The sequence below is a fragment of the Hemicordylus capensis genome, chromosome 6 (assembly GCF_027244095.1).
Source record: "Hemicordylus capensis ecotype Gifberg chromosome 6, rHemCap1.1.pri, whole genome shotgun sequence".
NCBI classification, from domain to species: domain Eukaryota; kingdom Metazoa; phylum Chordata; class Lepidosauria; order Squamata; family Cordylidae; genus Hemicordylus; species Hemicordylus capensis.
In genome coordinates this window covers 91042458-91064273 of record NC_069662.1, presented here as the reverse complement: position 1 = coordinate 91064273, position 21816 = coordinate 91042458, and the positions used below count along the sequence as shown (strand labels likewise).

The 21816-nt window shown below is 42.7% G+C and overlaps 1 protein-coding gene and 1 long non-coding RNA gene across 5 annotated transcripts in view; one reads left to right on the top strand and one right to left on the bottom strand.

The window, feature by feature from the left end:
* NPSR1 (neuropeptide S receptor 1) overlaps positions 1-21816 on the top strand; it is a 166076-nt gene that overhangs the window by 71118 nt on the left and 73142 nt on the right. The gene's annotated exons all lie outside the window — the stretch shown is intronic.
* LOC128331737 (uncharacterized) overlaps positions 1-21816 on the bottom strand; it is a 61657-nt gene that overhangs the window by 12845 nt on the left and 26996 nt on the right. The window contains exon 2 of the long non-coding RNA XR_008310416.1: positions 14193-14267. This is a non-coding gene — a long non-coding RNA (uncharacterized LOC128331737). The remainder of the gene's footprint in view (positions 1-14192; positions 14268-21816) is intronic.

Below are 21816 nucleotides of genomic sequence, written 5' to 3'. Positions count from 1 at the left end.
TTTCAGTAATATACCCTAGGTTATTGTGATATAAGTGGTATTATGTTTTTATAACTGTGCTATATGTTCTATTCTATTTCCTTGTTGTGCTGGTCATAGACTGTAATAAACCTTGAACTGAACTGAATTTTTGAGTTACAGTAATTAACTCCATCCTTAAGATTGGGAGGCTTTTGGTGGTTTCAGTAATATACCCTAGGGTATTGTGATATAAGTGGTATTATGTTTTTATAACTGTGCTATATGTTCTATTCTATTTCCTTGTTGTGCTGGTCATAGACTATAATAAACCTTGAACTGAACTGAACTGAACTGAACTGAGTAATTTTGCATTATACAAGAAGTGTACTATAATGTACTACAAAAAAAATTAACCATCATTATGTGCAGTTGGACATGGGTAGTTTCATGTATTTACTGCTTAAAAGTGAGAGTCCAGCAAGTCATTTATCTCTGTATTTGTACACCCTGCTCATAATGGAATATTTTCATATATGTAAGTACACTGAGACATGCAAATCAGCAGGGGTGGAGGCTTTATGTGTGTGTGTCATTGCCCATTGTTCTGTCAGCTAATTATCTTTTTTTCATCGTAAAAAAGAAGTAAGCCTCCAATTTCAATCCAGGAAAGAAGTGCCCCAGATAGCAATTATTTGAACAACAATTCTGTATTGAATCCTGGTTTTGAATTACTGTGTGGTTTTGTTAGCATCAGAATAACTCTGTAGAGTCCCCAGCATATAAATTTTATGAAGTACCTTAGCCAAACTTCCCTACATTTTTACAGAAATGCCAGATTCAAAGAGAAGATCAAAAAGAGAATGCATAGAATGCTGTGCATATATAATTTTCATATTTGCCGCCTTCTTCTTCTTCTTCTTCTTCTTCTTCTTCTTCTTCTTCTTCTTCTTCTTCTTCATTTTATTTCTATACCGCCCTTCCAAAAATGGCTCAGAGTACTTTACACAGAGAAATAACAAAGGAGAGACTGTCACCCTGAGTTTGTGTAGCCTACGGTTGGATTTTCACTGTTGGAAATTAACCGTTGAATTTTTTTTTTTTTTAATTGCCCTGGGAGGTTGAAGTTCTGTGAGGAACAGAATTCGGGGAGATAGACTTTGTGAGGAAAAGGAGATCTTTGCTTGTTTGTTTGTTTGATTGATTTATATACCACCCCTCTAAAAATGGCTGAGGGCGGTCTTGAGAAGGAGTGTGATTAAGAGGAGAAGAATTTGGGACAAGGACAGAGACTGGACTGTTGAAAAGGACAATTGAACAGTAGCTTTGTGTTCTCCAGCATCACTCAGTCAGAGCGTCAGTACCAGGAGGCAGAGAGAATGGGGTCTCATAACTGCAGAAAAGCCTGAGGAGCAGCTGCTTCATTGATCCAGTGTGCATTACAAAATTCAGTGTGATGCCTGTGGTCTGTTTTGTTTGTTTCCACCCATCTGAGATTGGGATTGGGTTTTGTTGTGTGTTTTTTTGAATTGGGGTTTTGGTTTTAATTACATATATGTATATTTGTTTAATTTTATTAATTTAAGGCTGCATTCACATGTAACGCAGGACTGGAGTTGAAAGGGCCAGAGGTTACCAGACTGTTACATCCGAATGCAGGCCAGCCCATCGGAACTCTGATTCCATTAGACCCATGGTACCGCAGTACATGCCAACACAGCCTAAATTTTCCTCTACAGTTATATAAATATTGGTCTCTGGAGTGTGGACTCTGGAAGAAATATGAGAGGGTTACGTAGGTACATTTGTGACTCTTAAACAATATGGTGAGGAAGAAAGCTGCAGGATAAATGCTACATGCATTTTTAATCACATCTCTGTGACTGTGGGCCATTCATATCTCTGGCAAATGAAAATCTTCAACTATCACTACCAAGAATAAACAAATGTAGAAACTCAAGGGCCATGCTGTGGTATTCTCCTTTCACATCTTCTAAGAACAAAATATTCAATACATATTTATTGAAGAGTAATCTCATTAATGGCTGGAAGTTGCTCTGGAATAAACAAAATAGAACATGTTTCACACACACACACACACACACACACACACACACACACACCTGTTTCAATTTTCTGAGGAGTGGGGCTGTGAAACACAGCAAAAGTGTTCACTCATTCAAAATGAACACGAGAAGCACAGCCCTCCATTTCACAGGCTTTCTGGTGATGACACAAAGCCAGTTCAGAGATAAAGCAATGCTTCCTGCTCACACTGATTTCATCTATCTATCTATCATAGTTATGTACCACCTGGCATCTGTACCTCTAGGCAGTGTACACAATCCAAAACACAACAGATATAAAACAGAATAAAACAATTAAAAGAATTTCACAGAATAAAAACAATTAACAGTTAATATTAATTTTAATAAAAAGCCTGAGAAAATACATTAGTCTTGAGGGTCTTTTTAAAAGCAATCAGAGATGGAATGTTGGGATTTTGCCATAAACATTGTCTCATTTATTTGTATGGGGTATGCATCTCTATATCTGGTGGGTGGAGCCATGGTTTGTTATTCCGCTCCTTACTTGTTGCCTTGAATTTAAACTGAGAGGTTCTCCCTCTTTCTGCATAAGAGATGGTTAGTCTGTTTATTGTTTTCTTAGCCTATGTTTTGTTAGTAATAAATATCAAACTTTTTTCTCTCAGTTAAGGTTGGCTTCTTGTTCATACTTATAGAGGATAAGTAATTTTTCTGCAACATGGAAAGGCACTTATTTTGACAAGGAACATATTCCAAAGCCCTGGGGAAGCTGCAGAGAAGGCTTGATCCTGAGTTACCACCAAATGAGCCAGTGGCAACTGTAACCAGACCTCCCCAGATGATCTTAATAGGTGGCAGGATTCATGACAAAGGAGGTGCTCTCTGAAGTATCCTGCTCAAGCCATTAAGGGCTTTATAGGTAATAAGCAGCACTTTGTAATACACTCAGAAATATATTGGAAGCCAGTGAAGTTCTTTTAAAATCAGTGTTATATGGTCCCTTTGAGTTATCCCAGAAAGCAGTCTGGCGCCCGCATTCTGTACCAATTGTAGTTTCAAGACTACATACAAAGGCAGTCCCACTTAGAGTGCATTACAGTAGTCAAGCTTGGAGATTACCAGCATATGTACCACTATTTTAAGGTCATTTACCTCCAGAAATGGGTGTAGTTTTCGTATCAGCTGAAGCTGATAAAAAGTGCTCCTGGCTACTGCCTCAACCTGAGAAACCTGAAAGAGTTTTGCATCCAGGAGCACTCCCAGGTGACATACTTGTTTGTGGGGGAGTGTTACCCCATCCAGAACAATCCATCTCTCAGGTTTTGACCCCACCACATTCAGTACCTTCATCATATTTGATTTGGCATGGTGATGTTATAGTTATAGTTCTCAGTTTTTAGCTTCTTAAATAACTTTTAATTTGAAACTTTTTTTAAAAAAGTAATTTTAAATGCCGTTTTAGCCTGGACTTTTAACTTGTTTCATTTTATTAGTCTTTTATTTTACAATGTAGTTTACTGGAGGGGTGGGGTATAAATATTTTAAATCAATAAATTTAAATAATCATGCAGCCTCATTTAACTGGTGGGGAAGATCTCAAGAAGAAGCAGCTTTAAAAAAAAAAAATGGCACCAAAGCTGCAGACTAAGGGAAGAGGCAACTACAGACAGGGGGTGGACAGCATACAAAAGAAAGTTTATGAAACTTCCCCCCTAGCCATTCTTCCCCCCCCCCTCAAAATTTCCATAGGTGAAAATCTGGCACAGATTAGGGGGAAAGGTGAATAAGGAAGAAAGGAAAAGGGGAGGTTGCAAGAAGGCGAAGGGGAAAAATGAAACTAAAGCTTCCATTGTGATGTTAACCAATCCATTATGTCCTGCTTTCAAAAAGAAATTACAGAACTGAATGCTTAGAATCAAATCAGCCAACACCCAAGACTCCTTTGTTGTTGCAGATTGCCTCTAATTACTTTTCACACCTTCACTATTTAGATTATGCATAAGGATATTGCAGAGTGAGCAAAGATCCAGTTTAGAGAATCCAACGTGATAATACTGTTCCCATGCGCAGCCTAACCCAGGCTAGGGCAACCCAGCCTGGGTTAGGCTGCTCGTGTGCAGTGTCAGGATCCACAGGGATCCCGGTGCTGCCTGCCCACCTAACCCCACTTTCAAGCCCGGCTTTTAGCCGAGGTTAAGGATGCAAGCGCCCAGGCACACACAGAGACGGCCACCAAGAGCGCCCATCTCATGGGGGTATCCCCCAATACACCACACTTGTTGCATGGTGCGTTGTGGGATGTCTGGAGGCTGGGAGATCAGCCTTGTCCGGCCTCCAGAGATCAGCACTGCTTGAAGTACAGCGGATCATTTGGGAATGCAAGACGCACTCCTAGCAGCAGTCTGCTGTTAGTCTGGGGGGAAGGTAAGTTGGCAAAGCCTCTCCCTGCCTTCCACAGCCCAGTTGTGTGAATAGCCTCAATGTGAGTTTGTGTTCACTAGGGAATTACAATGACAATATAAAAGTTAAGAACTCAAGAGAGAGAGAAAAACAAGACAAAGCATAAGACATCAAAAATAGGATTGAATATAAAGTGCTTTATATGAAAGAGAATTTCTGGGAACGTATTCTTAATTCTCTCTTACCACAGCTGTACTTACAAGGTGCCCAAAGGGTCCAGTGAGGTGTCAGGAAGCAAGCTGATTGTTCATTTGGGAAATAAATTCTTATATCACAAAATTTCTCATGATCATGCAGAAATCATGACTAGAAAAACGCATTGGCTCTCCAATAGTCTCTTAATAGAAGCAGACCGTCTTGTTCACATATTTCATACTATTGTTACTCCAGATATATAATTAGTTTATATAAATTCCTTCACTAATCCTAATATTTGAGGAACAGAGAACAACCAAGTAACTACTATATATATACAAGAAACCACCTTGAAAAACATAAACATGAAGTTTCCGGTGAAAAGGTTATGGACAAGAAGGTCATCATTTTCTTTCCTTTTCCTTTTCTTTTGTTAATAATTTTTTTGGAAAGGCAGTATGTGGTTTAAAAACATTTTCCCCAGTATCCCCCTCCTCTTCCCATATCTACCCTGCCCACCCTGACCCAGCCCTCTTGACCACAAGCCTGCCTTCTTCCCCCCACATTGGTTGGGGGAAGTGAGAAAAGAAAGAAGAGAGAGAGAGAGAGAGAGAGAGAGAGAGGAAGACAGAAGGAAGGAAGGAAGGAAGACAAAAGAGAAAAGAAAAGAAAAGAAGATACAGACACTTTTGCCAGACCAGAGTTGAGACAAATGCCTGAAGGAAAGAAGGACTGATTTTATTCTTCATATCTGTGACACAGTATCCCTCTTCTGTTGCTACTGTAAAAGGACAGTGTACTCACACATGCTCACAGAACTCCCTGCCATCATGCTTACGTAGGCGTGAGCAGCAGACTAGGGGGTAAAAGTAAAGTGCCATCAAGTTGGTGTTAACTCCTGGCAACCACAAAGTCATGTGGTTTTCTTTGGTAGAATACAGGAGGGGTTTACCATTGCCATCTCCCGTGCAGTATGAGATTTTGCCTTTCAGTATCTTCCTATATTGCTGCTGCCCAATACAGGTGTTTCCCATAGTCTGGAAAACATACCAGTGTGGATTTGAACCAGCAATTCTTGCTTCCTAGGCAAGCTACTTCCCCACTGTGCCATTAGGTGGCTAGGGCAGGAGGAGCAAGGAAGAGTGACTGGCAGGCTGGGGGTGGGACTTCTGTACCCACTTAGGAAGACTTATGTAAGTATGCCATCCACTTACAGTGTTGTCTGAAGAGGGCTTATGCCAATCAGCCAGAGAGGGCAGAAAAGCAACAAATCACCAGCATTCACTGACATATGTATTTTGTAATTAATTAAATATATAATTAAAATGGCTTATTGGCAACCAATGATGTGGGGTAACATCACATCTTGCGGAACTGGTTTAAACATGACTAAGTGACAGCTTTCCGTTTCTATGTTGTTATACATATTCTGAACAATATTCTGAACAGACTAGTGATCTGTCCCTGCCTTGAGTTTAATGTATTTATTTCAATAGGCCTTTGTGCATTCACCAGGCAGATGACTTCATATGTATTGTAACTCAACATATTTTTGATGCACCAAGCAGAAAGTGGACATGATAACCAAATTAACAAAGGTGCCATTTCAGTGTATCTTACTGAAAGCAACCAATTTGAATTCTAACAGTCCTCTTGTTCAGCATCAAGTGTAATCCATAAATAAATAAATAAATAAATAAATAGAGGTTAAAAGTTCCCCTCCTGCAACCACTTCATGAATGGCCTTAGAAACCTGTTTTGAGTGTCCTAGAAATCTGATATATTTCAGGTTCACTGAGAGAAAAATCATACCTGTATAGAGAATAGTAGCACAATACAGAGAGGCCCCACATGTCTGCTTTCTTTTCTTTTACAAAAATGGCTTTTTACCTCGCTTTATGGATACCAACGCCCATCACAGCAATGCAAAGCAGGCAAGCAGTTAACTCTATTTAGACAACATTTTGTTCTATTGTGTTTCCATAGGTATACTTCCTATTTAACTGCAACAGTAAATATAGTTCCTGTTAAAATTATTCCACTTCTGTCCTTTGAATCTATAAAAATGTTATTATCTACATGGTCAGCATTCAGATAAAAAGAAACTCAGATCAACTGAAGTTCTTACATAAAAGTATGCCAATTTAGTCCTCTATGCACTATATTATAAGGCCCCAATTCAGCTGTAATAACAGGCAGCTAGTTCCATACAACAGATCCCAGATATATGCAGATCTGTATCTCCACTTGCATCGAAAGATGCATTCTGCTAGTTCAATGTTATGCAGGAGCTTTTCAAAATGGCAGTTTACTCCTGCTTCACTATGCTTAGGGTTGGAGTTGGGGCTTTCATACGGTTAGAGCGATTGGAGGGGAGATAACTTTATCTACCCCAGCTGCAGCAGAAGTGCACAGGTAAAGAGAGCACTGCTAATTAACATTGAAGCTCTTCTCACAATCAGTGAGATTCCGATCGGGTCTGCAGGGAGAGTGGGCTTACCCCCTCTCTGCCCACAGATGAGCAGCCTCCAAGTCCTGGGCGACCAGATCGTCTGCCCACACGACTGCTGGCTCCATTATGGAGCCTGTGGAGGCTGCGGGGATCAGGGGCTGCGTGGCCCCTGGAAGTTTCAGGATGCCCCATGCGAGTGTGTGGGACATCCTGGAGAGACTCCTGAGACCGGGAGGCTTGTTTCAGCCTCCCGGTGGGGGTCTCTTCATGTGTCGCTGCAGTGCAGAGCCACACCAGCACTCGGTCAGAAAACCCGGGTTAGCAGAGCACTCACTCCACTAAGCTGGGTGGGGGGGGCGCGCTTCTTAGCAGGCTAGCCACCAGAGAACTACTGGGCTCACCTGCAAGCCTGGTGGTTCTCACAATGCAGCGGTGGAGGGTGGGGGAGACGGGCTGGGCTCCTTTAGCCCATCCCCCCCCCTGTGAGAATAGCCTCATTGTCGGAAGACATGGAGTTAGCATTCTAAATTAAGTAGTTTATTTAGGAAATCCATCAGGGAGATAGATAAAGCCTACATGCCAGGCTGCTAGCTACATACAGGAAGTGGGGAAGGGAGCAGAAGTGTTTCTCTCCAGGTGAGAGAATGAAACCTGAGATTATCAGTCTAACAAAGGGGAATCAGAGTAGAGAAAGCATGGTCAGAAAGAGAAAACACTCTTACTGGCTGCCTCTCCCCCTAGTGGTCGATAGGATTGCTGGTGCTAAGAGTTGATGCTAGAAGTTGCATCTCCAATATGCACTGTAGGTAAATTAAGATTCCCCTTAGCTTAAGTTCATTGTGCACTCAAAGGTCTAAAAAGCACATGAGACTGCAATCCTGTGACACATCCCCACAACGCAGGGTCAGCTCTTTCAAGGGGTAAGATGAGGCAGTCACCTCAGGTGGCAAATATTGTGGCACCCACAGAGCAGTGAGAAGCTACCTGCTGCTGCTATCGGAGCAGCTCTTCAGGACTGATCTGATCGTTAAAAGCTCTGTAAGGAGCCCCTCTCCTCACCCTCCTTGCAAAGTGTGTAAGAAGTACAAGGAGGAGGAGGAGGAGAGGTTGCTGACCAACCTTCCCTCCTCCCTGCCAGTATTCCCTCTAACAGGGATTCCCAGATGTTGTTGACTAAAACTTCCATAATTCCTAGCCAAAGGCCACTGCAGCTGGGGATGCTGGGAGTTGTAGTGAACAACATCTGGGAATCCCTGTTAGAGAGAACAGTGCTCCCTGCCCGTGTCACTTTGAGAACTTGCAAGTGCTGGGTTTTGAGAGTGTGTTGACACCCATAAGGGTCATGCACAAAGGAACATTTAACACCTCACCTGAGGCATCATAATACCTTGGGCCACCCCTGTGGCTTGTATTACAGACTGAGTGGTTTTTCTCTATATCGTTGCAGTCATTCTAATGTTATTTGGGTTGCTTATTTTGTTTAGTACTTTATTACCCTGTTCTTCCTCCAAGGAGCTCAGTATGTTACACATCTCTCCACTCCTATTGTATCCTCGCAATACCCCTGAGAGGAATGTTAGGTTGAGAGATAGTGGCCGCATTCGCACATAATGCAGAACTGCTGGTCTAATGGATCTGCTCCCCCCTCCCCCTCTCCTGTATGAATTCAGACGAAACAGAGAGTGCACTCTCTGCAGTCAGAAGGATTGCAGAGAGGAGGGGGAACTGGTTGTGCAGGCTTCCCTCTTGCTTGAAGGACAACCAATCATGGCCAGAGGGATGGAGGAGCTTCCTCCCTTGGAGCAAATGTAGTCTCCAGTGCTGTGTTCGCATGTAACGCTCCGCAGATGGAACCCCAGTTATGAGCAGCAAAACTCACTACAAACCGAGGGTTCAAATTGGGATCTGCAAAGCACAACCTTTGATGGCTGGATGAGCAGGACTGGAGTTGCACTCATTTGGACTTAACGGTAGGGAATCCTCTGGCCCTGCAACTGACTCTCAGTAGACTACATAACTGAGTGGGAACCTGAATCTGAAAGGAACTCAAATATTTGTCATGAAATTTCCTTTTCTATGAAATTTGGTGGCAACTCTTTTGGTCAACATGTATAGCATGCCACACAGAGGCCACTGGGACAATTTTAATTAGCTTCCTTGGCCATATACACAGCCGCTTCTGCATTCAAAAAGGTTTTATTGTTTTGCAAGTTTTCTTTTGTGCTTAATCGCAGGACCAATCCAGTTGCATTCTAGTTGCTTTCTGCTGATTTTGGAACATTGTTCGTTTCCTATTAAAACTTTATAGCTTTTCTTAGAATGTATTTGGTAGAGGAAGCTCTCAGGCTTCACTTGAGAATTTCATCCTTTCATATTTTTGTTTTGTAAGTCGATCTTGTGGCATAAAAATGAGTCAACCTGTATTTGATGTTTGATCAGCCTACACTTTGAAGTTAAAATGCAGAAAGACTATACGCAGGAAATTGAACTTCTATACATGAAAGATTTTTCTATCCAGTGGCTGGAGACAACCTATGTGAGATTTTCATTGGCCCCTTTTGGATGCTCATTAACTCCCAATCTCTGCCCTTCAGGATTCTCCATCTATTATTTTCAGGTTTTCCTTTCTCAGTCTATAGTGGACTCTATCCCTTCTTTCTTTAGCCAGCCTGCTTTAGGGCTCCATGTCTCCTAGGTTTCTTTCTCCTCTTCATACCCTGAAATTCCTCTTCATACTATGTAATTTTTTTAACAAACTGACTTTTCACTTTCTTCAGAAAGCTGGACTGTTTTTGAACATTCTATTGGTGACAGTTTCCCCTGAGAAATTAAAATGTTCATGAACATTCCACAGTATCAGAGCAGCCAAACGTTTAATCAGGATAGAGGTATGCATGGAACTGCACCTCCGCAGTCCGGCACTGGGGAGGGGAGCTTTTTAAAGGTGGGGGAGGGTCTACTTACCCCTCCTGCCGCTTTTCCCCCTCCCACTCTCACGGTTTTGTAAGCATTTGGGGTGGCAGGGTACCTTCCTGCCACCCCTTCCCCTGTTCCTCATCAAATGGCTTCAAAAGCCTCACTGCACATGCGCACATCACATGTGTCTCCTTTTTAAAAAAGAATTACTAGTTTAGAAGATCATGGAAATACTGTGGACATCTAGATTTCAGGAAAGATTTTTTTTAAATTTAAATTTTTATTGAATTTAACAATATCTTAACATTCACATCACATTAAACAAATATTGACTTCCCGCTCACACCTCCTCATGAATCACCAACTATAGAATTAACCCTTGCTATAATAATAATTCAAAACATATATCTTAAACCTTACAAACTCGATTTTGATCTACCCAACCTGCTAAGATTTCAGGAAAGATTTGACAAATTTTCCAATAATATCCTTGTTGACAAGCTGGTAAAATATGGGTTAGATTATGCTACTGTAAAGTGGAGAGAGGTAATTAGTGGAGTGCCACAGGGCTCTCTCCTGGGCAGTGAAAATAATGAAGTTACTATGGTGGTGGTGGTAATCACCCGCCCCCCCATGCCCAAGGATGACACTGTGTCCAGGGCATTGTGGTGGTGGAGAATGGCAACCAGAAAGTGGTTGGCAAAAGCTGCTCTGCTACTCCTTTTAAATGTGATGTGTTCTTTAAAAAGAGAAAGAGAGAAAGCCCATTGCACACCTAGGCCCCAATAATGACATGACACGAACAAATTAGAAGAACTAGGCCCATTTTATTGATTTACAATTAACCTGCAAAAAGGAACATACTAAATAGAGTGTGGGTACCCCCCATGAGGGTCAGCTTCATAAGGAGGACTGCCCCAAACAGGGCGAAAGACTGGGTGTTGATTCAGCCCGGCTCCAGGTCGGGACATCACCACAACCATGAGGTTTATCCCTGCTGAAGGGAGGGCAGCTTGCCCCACCTGACCCAGGCCACAAAACTGTTAGAGGTTGTTGATTTTTACCCACAATAGGTAAAACAGCAGAGCACTAAGGAATGAGCACACACTCCAGTTACAGAGTAGGTTGCAGAGGACGGTTTGGATATTGCAGCTATTTAAAGAAAACACATGGAGATCCTTGTATGACTAAACACTAAATATTTATTGGTTAAATACACTTAGATAGGAAAGACCTATCTCTAATCTAAAGGACTACATAGTGAATAGGTAAGGAGAGAGAGAGATGTTTCCATCTGCTCTCTAGGAGGAAAGGAAGGATTGTGTCTCAGCACAGGAAGTGCTGCAGAGTCAGTTCAGGGGTCATAGAGTAGGGACAGATAGGGAGACCCTGACTCACTGTCTCTACTCCCAATGCCCCTAGTGGTCATTAGGACAGTTGGTGCAAAAGGTCGATGCACTGGAAGTTCATCTCCAACAAAAACACTGAGTGGTGGGTGCAGCCAGCCTCCAAGTAGGGGCAGATCTCAGCCCAAGGGCCGCAAAACCTGCAAGGGCTGTTCCTTGGCTTCCCACTTGCTTTAATCAGTCCTCCAGTCAAACACCAATACGGAACAATCTACCCCAACCCACACTCTTCCGCAAAGTGACCAAAGCACCCTAGACACTGAAATCCTACCAGGAGAATCAGTAAGAAGTAGGTGAAAAAAGGCCACCTCCAAAGCCAATCGGGTGTGATCCCAAAAAAATCCCTACTTGGCCCCAAAAACGTGACTGGATAACCCTCATTGAAATGGAATGGGTGGGTGGGTGTCTCACCCAAAAGCAACTGAGAATGAATGAAGGGAGCTGGCCTCTTATGTAGTTGCTCCCCTGCTCCCATTGGATAGCCACCACCATGTGCCAGGAGAACAAAATGGCAGCCCCTGTGCCCGTCGATGGAGCTGGGCAGACAACTCCTTATCACGAAGTACGCCAGTGGGGAGCAGTTTTACAGGTGTTCCTGTTAGGACCAGGGGGTCCAACTGGGGCCTACCTTCAAGGGTACCCCAAATGGACAGACTAAGGCCCATATCTATCACTAGTATTTCTACAAGGGACTCCTTGGTTAGAAGCATGACTGGAATTAGGTGAACCAGTCACCCAGGCGAAAGGGGGAAATTACTAGACAAGTTCTTCTTTAGATAAATGCCTTAAAAATTGTTTTGCATTTATTGCCAAAGTTTTGTTATTCTACTGTAATGCTAAAAGTACTGGTTTTTATCTATTTGTCCAGAGCAGTGTGAATATTATTGTGCTATAGTGAAAACTGCTTGCTGAAATAATATTGAAACACAAAGGTAGAGGAAAAACACTGATCATTTTAAATATGATTTTGTATTCCTCATGATTTCCATCCCTCCCTGTGTTCTTTCCTTAACACCCTTCCTGTTTTGACCCAGACAGAAGCACTGAAGTGCTTGTGCGAAGTATTTTCATGTTTTTTTGGACACAGTGTTTTATTGAAAAGAGCCTTACGTAGGTGGGGAGGGGGATGACCGGGAGCACATAAGCTGAGTCAGGGTCGAATTGTTTACAGTACACAACTTGACGGACATGGAAAAATCCATCTGAGGGGTATAGGGACAGATCTAGGAATCTGTACCCTCTAAGAGCAGTTGTCTCTAGCAGGGGAATAACAAGGCTGGAGTGGGCCCAGAGACAAAATTTTAAAATGGGCCCCTCACTGATACACACACACACACACACACACACACACCATAATATATAGTCATGTGACTTGCCTCTGGGGGGCCCCTCAAGGCGTGGGGGCCCCCAGGCAGCCGCCTCCCCTTGCCTAATAGTAGTTACGCCCCTGGTCTTTAGGCAATATGGCAGAGAAGTAAGGAAAGCAACTCACTCCATCTGACTGTCTGTCTCACTCTTGAGTATTAACAGAGGTCAGTTCCATAGGAGAGTCTTGTTGGTGCATGTTACTGTGTAGTTAACATGTGGGGCAAATCCCTATGGCTATGTTATCCAGACTAGATTTGAGATGTCTGCTTCCTAGCCTGCCAGCCTGAGTGACCTGAGCCAGAATGAACACTGACCCCATACCTGTTTGCTGTGCCTAGACTGGGTAATTATACAGCTTCTTTGACTTCCTTTATATTTATCTCCCCTGAAATCCTCCCTCTCTTTTCCTGTTGACTAGCAGCAGCAGCTGCTGGTCTGAGCTGCTTGATTCCCATCCTCCTTCCCTTCCCTTGGCTCTCATTCTCTCTCCCTTCCTCCCCACCCCTGAGTTTGTCTCTGTGTGTCTTCTACTCTTCCCATTTGGTTGAAACTGTTGTTTTGTTGTTTTTAATTGGTCAAGTGATATTAGAGGCCAGCTCACAGGCACCCAACATTAGAAAGCTAGAACTGTGTTTTGAACTTTGATTGCCAAAAACTTTACGTAGTATTGCTTAGATGGTCCAGTTATGATTCTGTTTTCTTACAATAAAGCTTACATTTCCTCAGTAGCCTTGGGTCTGACTCGCTCTCTCCCTCTCTCTCTCTGATGCCAATCTGTCTATGAGCCACATAAAGAACTAGAAGTGTGAGGGCTGCAGCACCAGTTTCCTCCCCATTCCTGTGCATATCACCTGAGCATGCACAGAGGGCAGGTAGACCCATGGTAGTAGCCAACATTTTCCCTTCCTTTTAACTAAAACAAATAAGGATAATGAAAACGGATGAAAATGCTTGTTTATTACACACCAACGCAGATTTCCAAATAGATAACTAAATAAATCAGGGATTTAAGAACAAAAATGAATGGAATACTGAAACAAATATTCTTGCACACCCCTATTAGGCCTCACACATGAATTCTGAGTCCTTAACTTAGCTAGTTTGATAGTTCCTATTAAAATTCTCCACAACTCTTCTACAAAACTCTGGCCATCTGCTTTTATTGATGTAAACAAGGAAAACCAGTTGCCATGTTTGCACACACAAACTCTTGGGGGAAAGCAATGGATTCATGAAAAATTTAAACTAAATGAAATCTTTGCTTTTGGATTCATTATCTTTTTGTGAGTTTTTGGAATTAATATCGGCAAAGTAATTTGCTCCCACACCAATGAAGCCATTTGAATAATAATCAGGCAGTAGCTCTTATCTTTTTCACATACTCTTAAAATCCATATAATCTGTTCAACTACCACATGCACACAAGATAAAGTTCATTTTTTAACCTACTGTAAAATGGAAAGTGAGATGATCATGAAGAAATGGAAAGTCGGACATTTCCAAAATGTAGTAATATTTGAAACACTATAATAAATTGAAAGAGAGAGAGATTAGCAGTGATATGTTTATTTTAAAGATTTCTATCCTACATTTCACAAGGTTCCAAATCTCACAAAATGAAATACAAAGTCAGTCAGAGTTAGACTCGCATTCAGCAGCTGCTGTTGCAGTTGTTAGAGATGCTCTACAAACCTGTACATCTGCTGCACCTACCCCTTTGATTGTTTTCATATTCTTTAAAAAAAAATATTAAGGAGGATTGAAAAGACTGCTTTAAAAACTGTCTTTGAACATAGCCATAGACATGTATACTTGGAAGTAATTCCTTTCAGTGCAGTAGAACTTACTCTCAACTGTACATAGAATTGCAACCTAGGGTTTTTCTATCTGGTGGAATAAATCAATTAGGACTGGATGGCAGAATGGAAAAACAAAAATAAAGCCTAATCACATATTGAGGTCATTCTCACGACTGCTACATGTGGGGCTGGGGAGGGGAGGGAGAAGAAAGGATTGCATGTACCTTCCCCCCACAACTCCCCCCCCCCTCACTGTGCTGCTTGGCAGCCCACACAATTATCACTGCAGTGAGCAGCGCAGTGTTCTAGAGGCTAGGGAGCATGGTACATTGTGGAAACACCAGAGGCTGGGTCGCTCCTTCTCCCAGACTCTGTCATTAAAATGACTGCCAGCAGCCCCAAAGCCCACACGACTGGGCAGTGAGGGAGGAGGGCGTGCATGTACCCTCCTACTTCACTTTTAGCCTGGGTAAAAAACCCAGGCTACCTAGCCAAGGAGCACCGGGATCGGGACCAATCCCAGCAGCTCTTGTGAGCAGTCTATCTGGGTAGGGCTGTGCTAATGAGGTTGTGAGAATGACCTCGCTCTGTGATTATGTAGCCATCATTTGCAGTTCTGAAGCAAGCCAACCCTAATTGACGTCACGTCACTCAGGATACTCATTCATTGGCGATCACTGGCCCTCACTGATCCAAGTGACTGATCCAAGTGACAGGTGTGCTTTCTGCTTCCAAGTCCACCCACACTGCTTCTGAATGATGGGGCTGCTGCAAATGCAGTAGTGATGATACTCCCATTGGTAATGATGGGAATACCATCACCACCGCATGTGCACACTCCTTAGTAGGCATGCAGCGGCCCTGGTAATTGGGAGCAAAATAGGCAGGCTTTACAGTACCTCAGAGCGTACCTGTCGCTTGGATTGTTGGCTCACTGTGCAGTATGGGAGTCAGTGTACTTTAAATGATTAAAGCAAAAATACAACAAATCATTTCCTTTTCAGCCGAAATGATGTAGTACAGCAGAAATCTGTGCAAGCATTACTCTTATCACTGAAGATTGTGCCTGTAATAATGATACGACAACCCTAAGAATACACTGCAAAAGGATGTGGATCGGGTACAAGCCACAATGCAGATAGCAATAGCACTTACATTTATATACCGCTCTATAGCCGGAGCTCTCTAAGTGGTTTACAATGATTTAGCATATTGCCCCCCAACATTCTGGGTACTCATTTTACCAACCTCGGAAGGATGGAAGGCTGAGTCAACCTTGAGCCCCTGGTCAGGATCGAACTTGTAACCTTCTGGTTACAGGGCGGCAGTTTTACCACTGCGCCACCAGGGGCTCAGATGGCACAGTTTTGGTGGATCTTGGAACTCACACAATGGTGTTTCACCTTTCAATACAGAACAGTTCAGTCAACTGAAAATGGCACATAGGGCTTGTATTGTCTTCTTTGGATAAATAGGACAGTGTGTAGGAGAGACCCAGAGATTTTCACTGCTTAAGCATCTGATGCATTCAACATCTGATGTATTCAGAGTCAAACCACCTCTGGGGTTGGTGGGAGGTCTGCGAAGGAATCATAAACTACTGGTCAGGAGCCTTGACCTCTGACATTATACAATAATAATGCTTAAGAGCTGTCCAATTTCACTCCTTAGTAGTCCCATTGAGATTAATGGGCAAGCTTACACATGGCTAACATGTCCCATTAATTTCAATGGGACTACCTCATGAAAGATTCAGTCTGGATGTCAGCCATCATTTATATATTGTGTTTCACAGGTTCAAACTACTTAACTGGTAAGTCTGTATTATTATTTTTCATATTGTACATAGGGGAGCAAAGATAGTGTGCCTTATCTAAAGCCATCTAATGAATTGACAGCCTAGTGTGAGATTAGAATTGAGGATTTCCTAGATCAAAGTTTATACACTCTGCCACTACTCTACACCACCTCTGAGATGCACTATATTGATGGTTCTCTCTTTCTGTGTACACAGCTAATAGGGGTGTGAACGGAACTGGCTGGCCCAGTTTGGTTCGAGTCCAAACTGGACTCAAACCAGACCGGGCCAGTTCAGTCCAGCACCCCTTTTAACCACCCCCCGGTTCAGTTCGGTCTGGGGGGGGGGTTCATGGACCTTTAATTTATTTATTTATTTATTTTTAAAAAAATTAAAAATGGTCCAGTTTGGGCTGCAAGGGAGGCCAGTGGGGCGGGGGAGGAGAAACCTGTGCGGACCCCCCCCCCACTGCCTCCAACAACACCCCTGAAGGTGGTACGGTTAAAAAAATATTATTTTTTAAAAAAATAATAATTAATAAAAGGTCTGCAAACCCCTAAACAGTCAGGGGTGTTCGGTCCGGGGTTGGAGGGGGGATGGTTTGGTTCAACCCCGAACCTTCAAACCGAACAGGTTCAACGTTGAATGCATCGAATGTCGAACCTGTTAGCACGTCCCTAATAGCTAACTTACAAAGTCATGCTTTAGAATTTTATTTTCTCTCTGAAGTTAGTTTGAAATGGTATCCAGGTTCAATGCCATGAAGCAACTCTGCTTGTACCCTATGATGTTGCTAGAAATGAATGAAAAGGTTTTGAGCAAGATCCTCCCCCCGCCCCCCGCCAAGCTGCGATTAGAGATCACCTGCCAGCGTGCAAAGGGTGTTGTTTGGGCTGCCTCAGTAACATCAGTGCAATCAGTTCTTAGAAGAACATTTCCAATTATTACAATGTGCTTGGAGCGGTAAATCCAAGACAGACGCTTGGGAAACCACAGTGCCACTGCTTTCCAGATTTTGCAGGTCAGCAGGAGCATTTCATCAACTGCACTGTAGCAAGCTGTGGCAAAAATGCTTCACAGCTATTGACACATCACACTTCTGTCACTGCCACCAGACTTGCCTCAGAGGAGCTCTTTAGAATCTTGGCTTTTTTTTGGAAGGGTTACATTTGCTGGTCTCAAGCAGAAACAAGCTATGTTGCACCCTCCTAATTAAAGCCCTATGTAGGAAATGTTGGAGGCAACGTCAGGGAGCTGTTATCACCTGTTGTTCATTGCACATCCTATCAGCCTTCCATGAAACAGCTGCCAGCTTGAATTAGAATGAACATTAGCCAGATTGTCGCTGCAGATTCAAACCGCTTAACCCAAATACTTAATAGTTTCCCAACAGGTTATTGCCTGTGATGAACACTGAGCCCATTAGTTGGTGTACTACTGTGAAGGAAGGTCACTGACCTCTAATACTATGCATTACCTTTAATGACCTTTAAAACTGTGCAGATTAGACCCATAGCTGCAATAATATTATTGCAATGATTTCAGATTTGCTTAATTAACTTAACCAAAGCAAACCTTTTCTGTAAAAGCTTGTTGATCTGGATATTATTATTATTATTAATTCGATTTCTATACCGCCCTTCCAAAAATGGCTCAGGGCGGTTTACAAAGAGAAATAACAAATAAATAAGATGGCTCCCTGTCCCCAAAGGGCTCACATTCTAAAAAGAAACATAAGACACACACCAGCAACAGTCACTGGAAGTACTGTGCTGGGGGTGGATAGGGCCAGTTACTCTCCCCCTGCTAAATAAAGAGAATCACCACAGTAAAAGGTGCCTCTTTGCCCAGTTAGCAGGGACTCCCCCCCACCATTTTGCACAGCTATTATGAATACCTGATGATTTAGATAGCTATTGATTGGACATATTGATGATGATGATTTGGATGTACACCCTGCCCTTCAAGTTAAAAGCATCTTAGGGTGGTTTACAGAACAAATAAAACCACACACACACACACACACACACACACACACACGTAAAAGCAACAGTCAAAAAAGAATCACTGCAAAATAGAAAGCAAGTAAGATCCAGTTCCTCATTGAAGTTCCATTTAGCTGCTATTCAGTCATCTGTTTCTAAAACTATTAGAGTGATATTGACATATTATACTAAGGTTGCATTTGCACATAACCAATGGACCCACAATTCTGTTCCCTCTCCCCATTCTCTCCTGTCCGAATTCATTCATTCATTCATTCGATTTCTATACCGCCCTTCCAAAAATGGCTCAGGGTGGTTTACACAGAAAAATAATAAATAAATAAGATGTCTGCCTGGGCTCACAATCTAAAGGGCTCACAATCTAAAAAGAAACATAAGATAGACACCAGCAGCAACAGTCACTGGAGGTACTGTGCTGGGGGTGGAGAGGACATAACAGAGAACTTCCTTTCTGCAGTCAGCGAGACTGTAGGGAGGAGGAGGAACTGGTTTTGTGGGCTTCCTTCTTCCATAAAGGACAGCCCGCACAGCCAATCATGGATGGAGTTGAGGGAGGACCGACCGCCCTCAACTCCAGTTCCAAGGGATGCAGCCTGCAGTTCTGCATTTGGATGCAGCACAGGCTGTGTCCAACTTTGGGTTGTGGTGGTGAAACTCACAACAATCATAGGTTCAGATTGGGTCCAACGCTGCGTCAAGCCACACTTAACACACATTTGCACATAATGCTTATGGAACCTCTGGCCCCTTCAACTATGGTATCATATTATGGGGCTATTCTCACGATTAACAAAAATCGGGCTAGGAGAGCCTAACCTGATTTTTGTTAATCGTAAGAACCACCGGGCTCGCAAGCGAGCCCAGTGGTTCTTGAGCGGCTAACCTTCTCAAGTAGCCCACCCCTTAGCCTGGGTTTGCGGAGCAAACCCGGGCTATCTGCTCGTGAGTAGCCGTGGTGCGGCTCCACGCCACGGCTACTCACGAGTAGACCTCCGACCAGGAGGCGAAAAGCTGCCTCCCGGCTCCGGGGGTCTCCTCAGTATGCCCTGCATGCTCGCGCAGGGCATACTGGGGCTTTCGGGGGCCATGCGGCCCCTGCTCCCCCCAGCCCCCGCCGGCTCCATCACAGAGCCGGCAATCGTGTGGGTGGCCGATCTGGGGAGAGCATCTGCAGGGAGAGTGGGCTTAGCCAGCTCACGGATCGTGAGACCCGCCTCTATGTGTGAATGCAGCCAACAGGTGATGATCTAGAGGGCCTAGCTTTTTGAAAGCTTAAGATCCTTAGAGTTGTTGTAGGAAAAGCTATTACCCCCAAAACTATGGTTTAGAAGTTTGTGGTATGTGGAATGGTGGATTGGAAATTCTTCAGAATTTATTTTTATTCTTATTTTTTGGAGGTCTCCTGTCTCTACCACCTGAAACTCTTTTGGCACTTGTCAGGGCAGATATTGGATTGCCATTTATCATAAATCCATAAATCTTGTTCTGAAAGAGACTTCATGAGACGCAACCACAAATATCACACAGTACAGGCCTCCTAAGACTGCAGCATTCAGAATATGTGTGTTTATGGGAGGTCTAATGCCAGTTCTACCAGTAGTTTTTATTACCATATGATTGTTACAGATAACTTTTATATGCATTGAATATATTTATTTTATTATGAGCTATGTACTGAGTAATGTCCGTATATCACACAAGCTATGGAGGCACCAAGTTGAATGTGGAAATATTCATTGGCTTAGCTCATTGCTGCAGATAAACTACTGGGATTTCCTGAAGGGAAGTTCCCTAAGGGACTTGTTCTACTGAATACATTGGTCTAAATGGCAGAGGCATATGTCTGTTATCATTAATTTCCATAACTCCCACCACTTGATCATTCAAAGTGCTTACAAATATAAACACTTAGCAAAATGGCTTTCTTTTGACAGCATATAGTTCCCTTTTTCTAACAGAAGATGTAAACCATATGCTGCAATCCTAAGTTTAGTTACCTAGAAGTGAGTCAGTTGAAATCAAAGGGACCTTCTTCCAAGTAAACATAGCTTGGATTGGGTTGCTAATGTCACAATATTGGCGCCTGTTAGCTATTACTCCATTTAAACATGGAGCTGCTTCAGTCTTGTGTAATGGATCCTGAAAGCATATTCGTTTTAAACTCAAAAAGAATAGAACAGAGGTGCACAACTCAAATGCCTTTGTCGGCCGGAATCAGTCATGACTTGCTGTGCAGGGGCCAAGGTTAATTTTCAGGACATTAATTATTATATTTATTAAATGTAATTTATAGTTAAATATAAAAGGCATTTATTAAATAAACGACATTAAAAATATTAATGAAAGTGAGAGGGCACAAGGTTGGAGTCAGGGGTAAAATATCAGGAGAAAGAGGGATGATGTCAGCAGTGGGCTCCAGCCCAGGGGTGGGGGACATTTGGTCTCAAGTGGCCAAGGACAGACCAAGAACTCTTCATTAGTTCCTGCTCTTGCTACAGGGTATTCCTATCTGGGGCCAGCAAAATGTTCCCCATGGGCCAGATCCATCCACCGGCCTTATGTTGTGCAGGCCTGAAATATAAGTTGATTGTATGCCAACAGAGGGCTATCTAGCCTCTGCTTGAAGGTCTTCAGTGAGGGCAAGCCACTCACCCAGCCAGATAACTGGTTTCATTGTCAAACCATTCTTACCATTAAGAGGTTTCTCCCAATGTTCAGCTGAAATGTTCAACTCCTGTGATGTACGCCTATTGGATCTAGTCCTGCCTTCTGGGGTAGTAGAGGACAAGACTTTGGCCCTCTTCCATGTGACAGCCCTTCAGGTATTTGAAGAGTGATATCAGGTCCCCTTCTGTCTGCTTTCTCTAGGCTAAACACACAGTTCCTAGAACTTTTTCTCCTAGCCCTTGTTTTCCAGACCTTGTTGCTCTCCTCTAAACCCATTCCAATTTTTCTAATCCTTCTTAAAGTGCAGCACCTAGAACTGGACACAATATTTCAAATGAGGAACTTCTGACATGTAGATAACAGAACCCTTGATTCTCAGTTGTTACCAATATTCATAAGTTTGGGCAGAATTATTGTTCCATTTTGAGCTAAATTCACAAAATTGACAGGAATCTGTACAATGATCATTGTCTGTTAAAGACTTTTATATCCTGGGCTATATCCCCAGTTTATGGAATGTACTGGTACCTCAAGAATTATGGATTCTTTATGCAGTTGCCAAAAGGATTATTATACAACAGTGAAAGGACAAATTTACTCCAGATTTACAACTTTGGATAATTGATATGTGTTAGTTATAAATATCTGAACTGGTCTTTCTTCTTCTTCTTCTTCTTTTTAGTTTTCTTTCTTTCTTTCTTTCTTTTGACAGAATAGTAAAGAAGAGAAGTTCAGCAATCTGGTCTAACTTTAATGAACTGTTTGTGCTGTGAAGAATTATATTCTTATCATACAGTACAGCC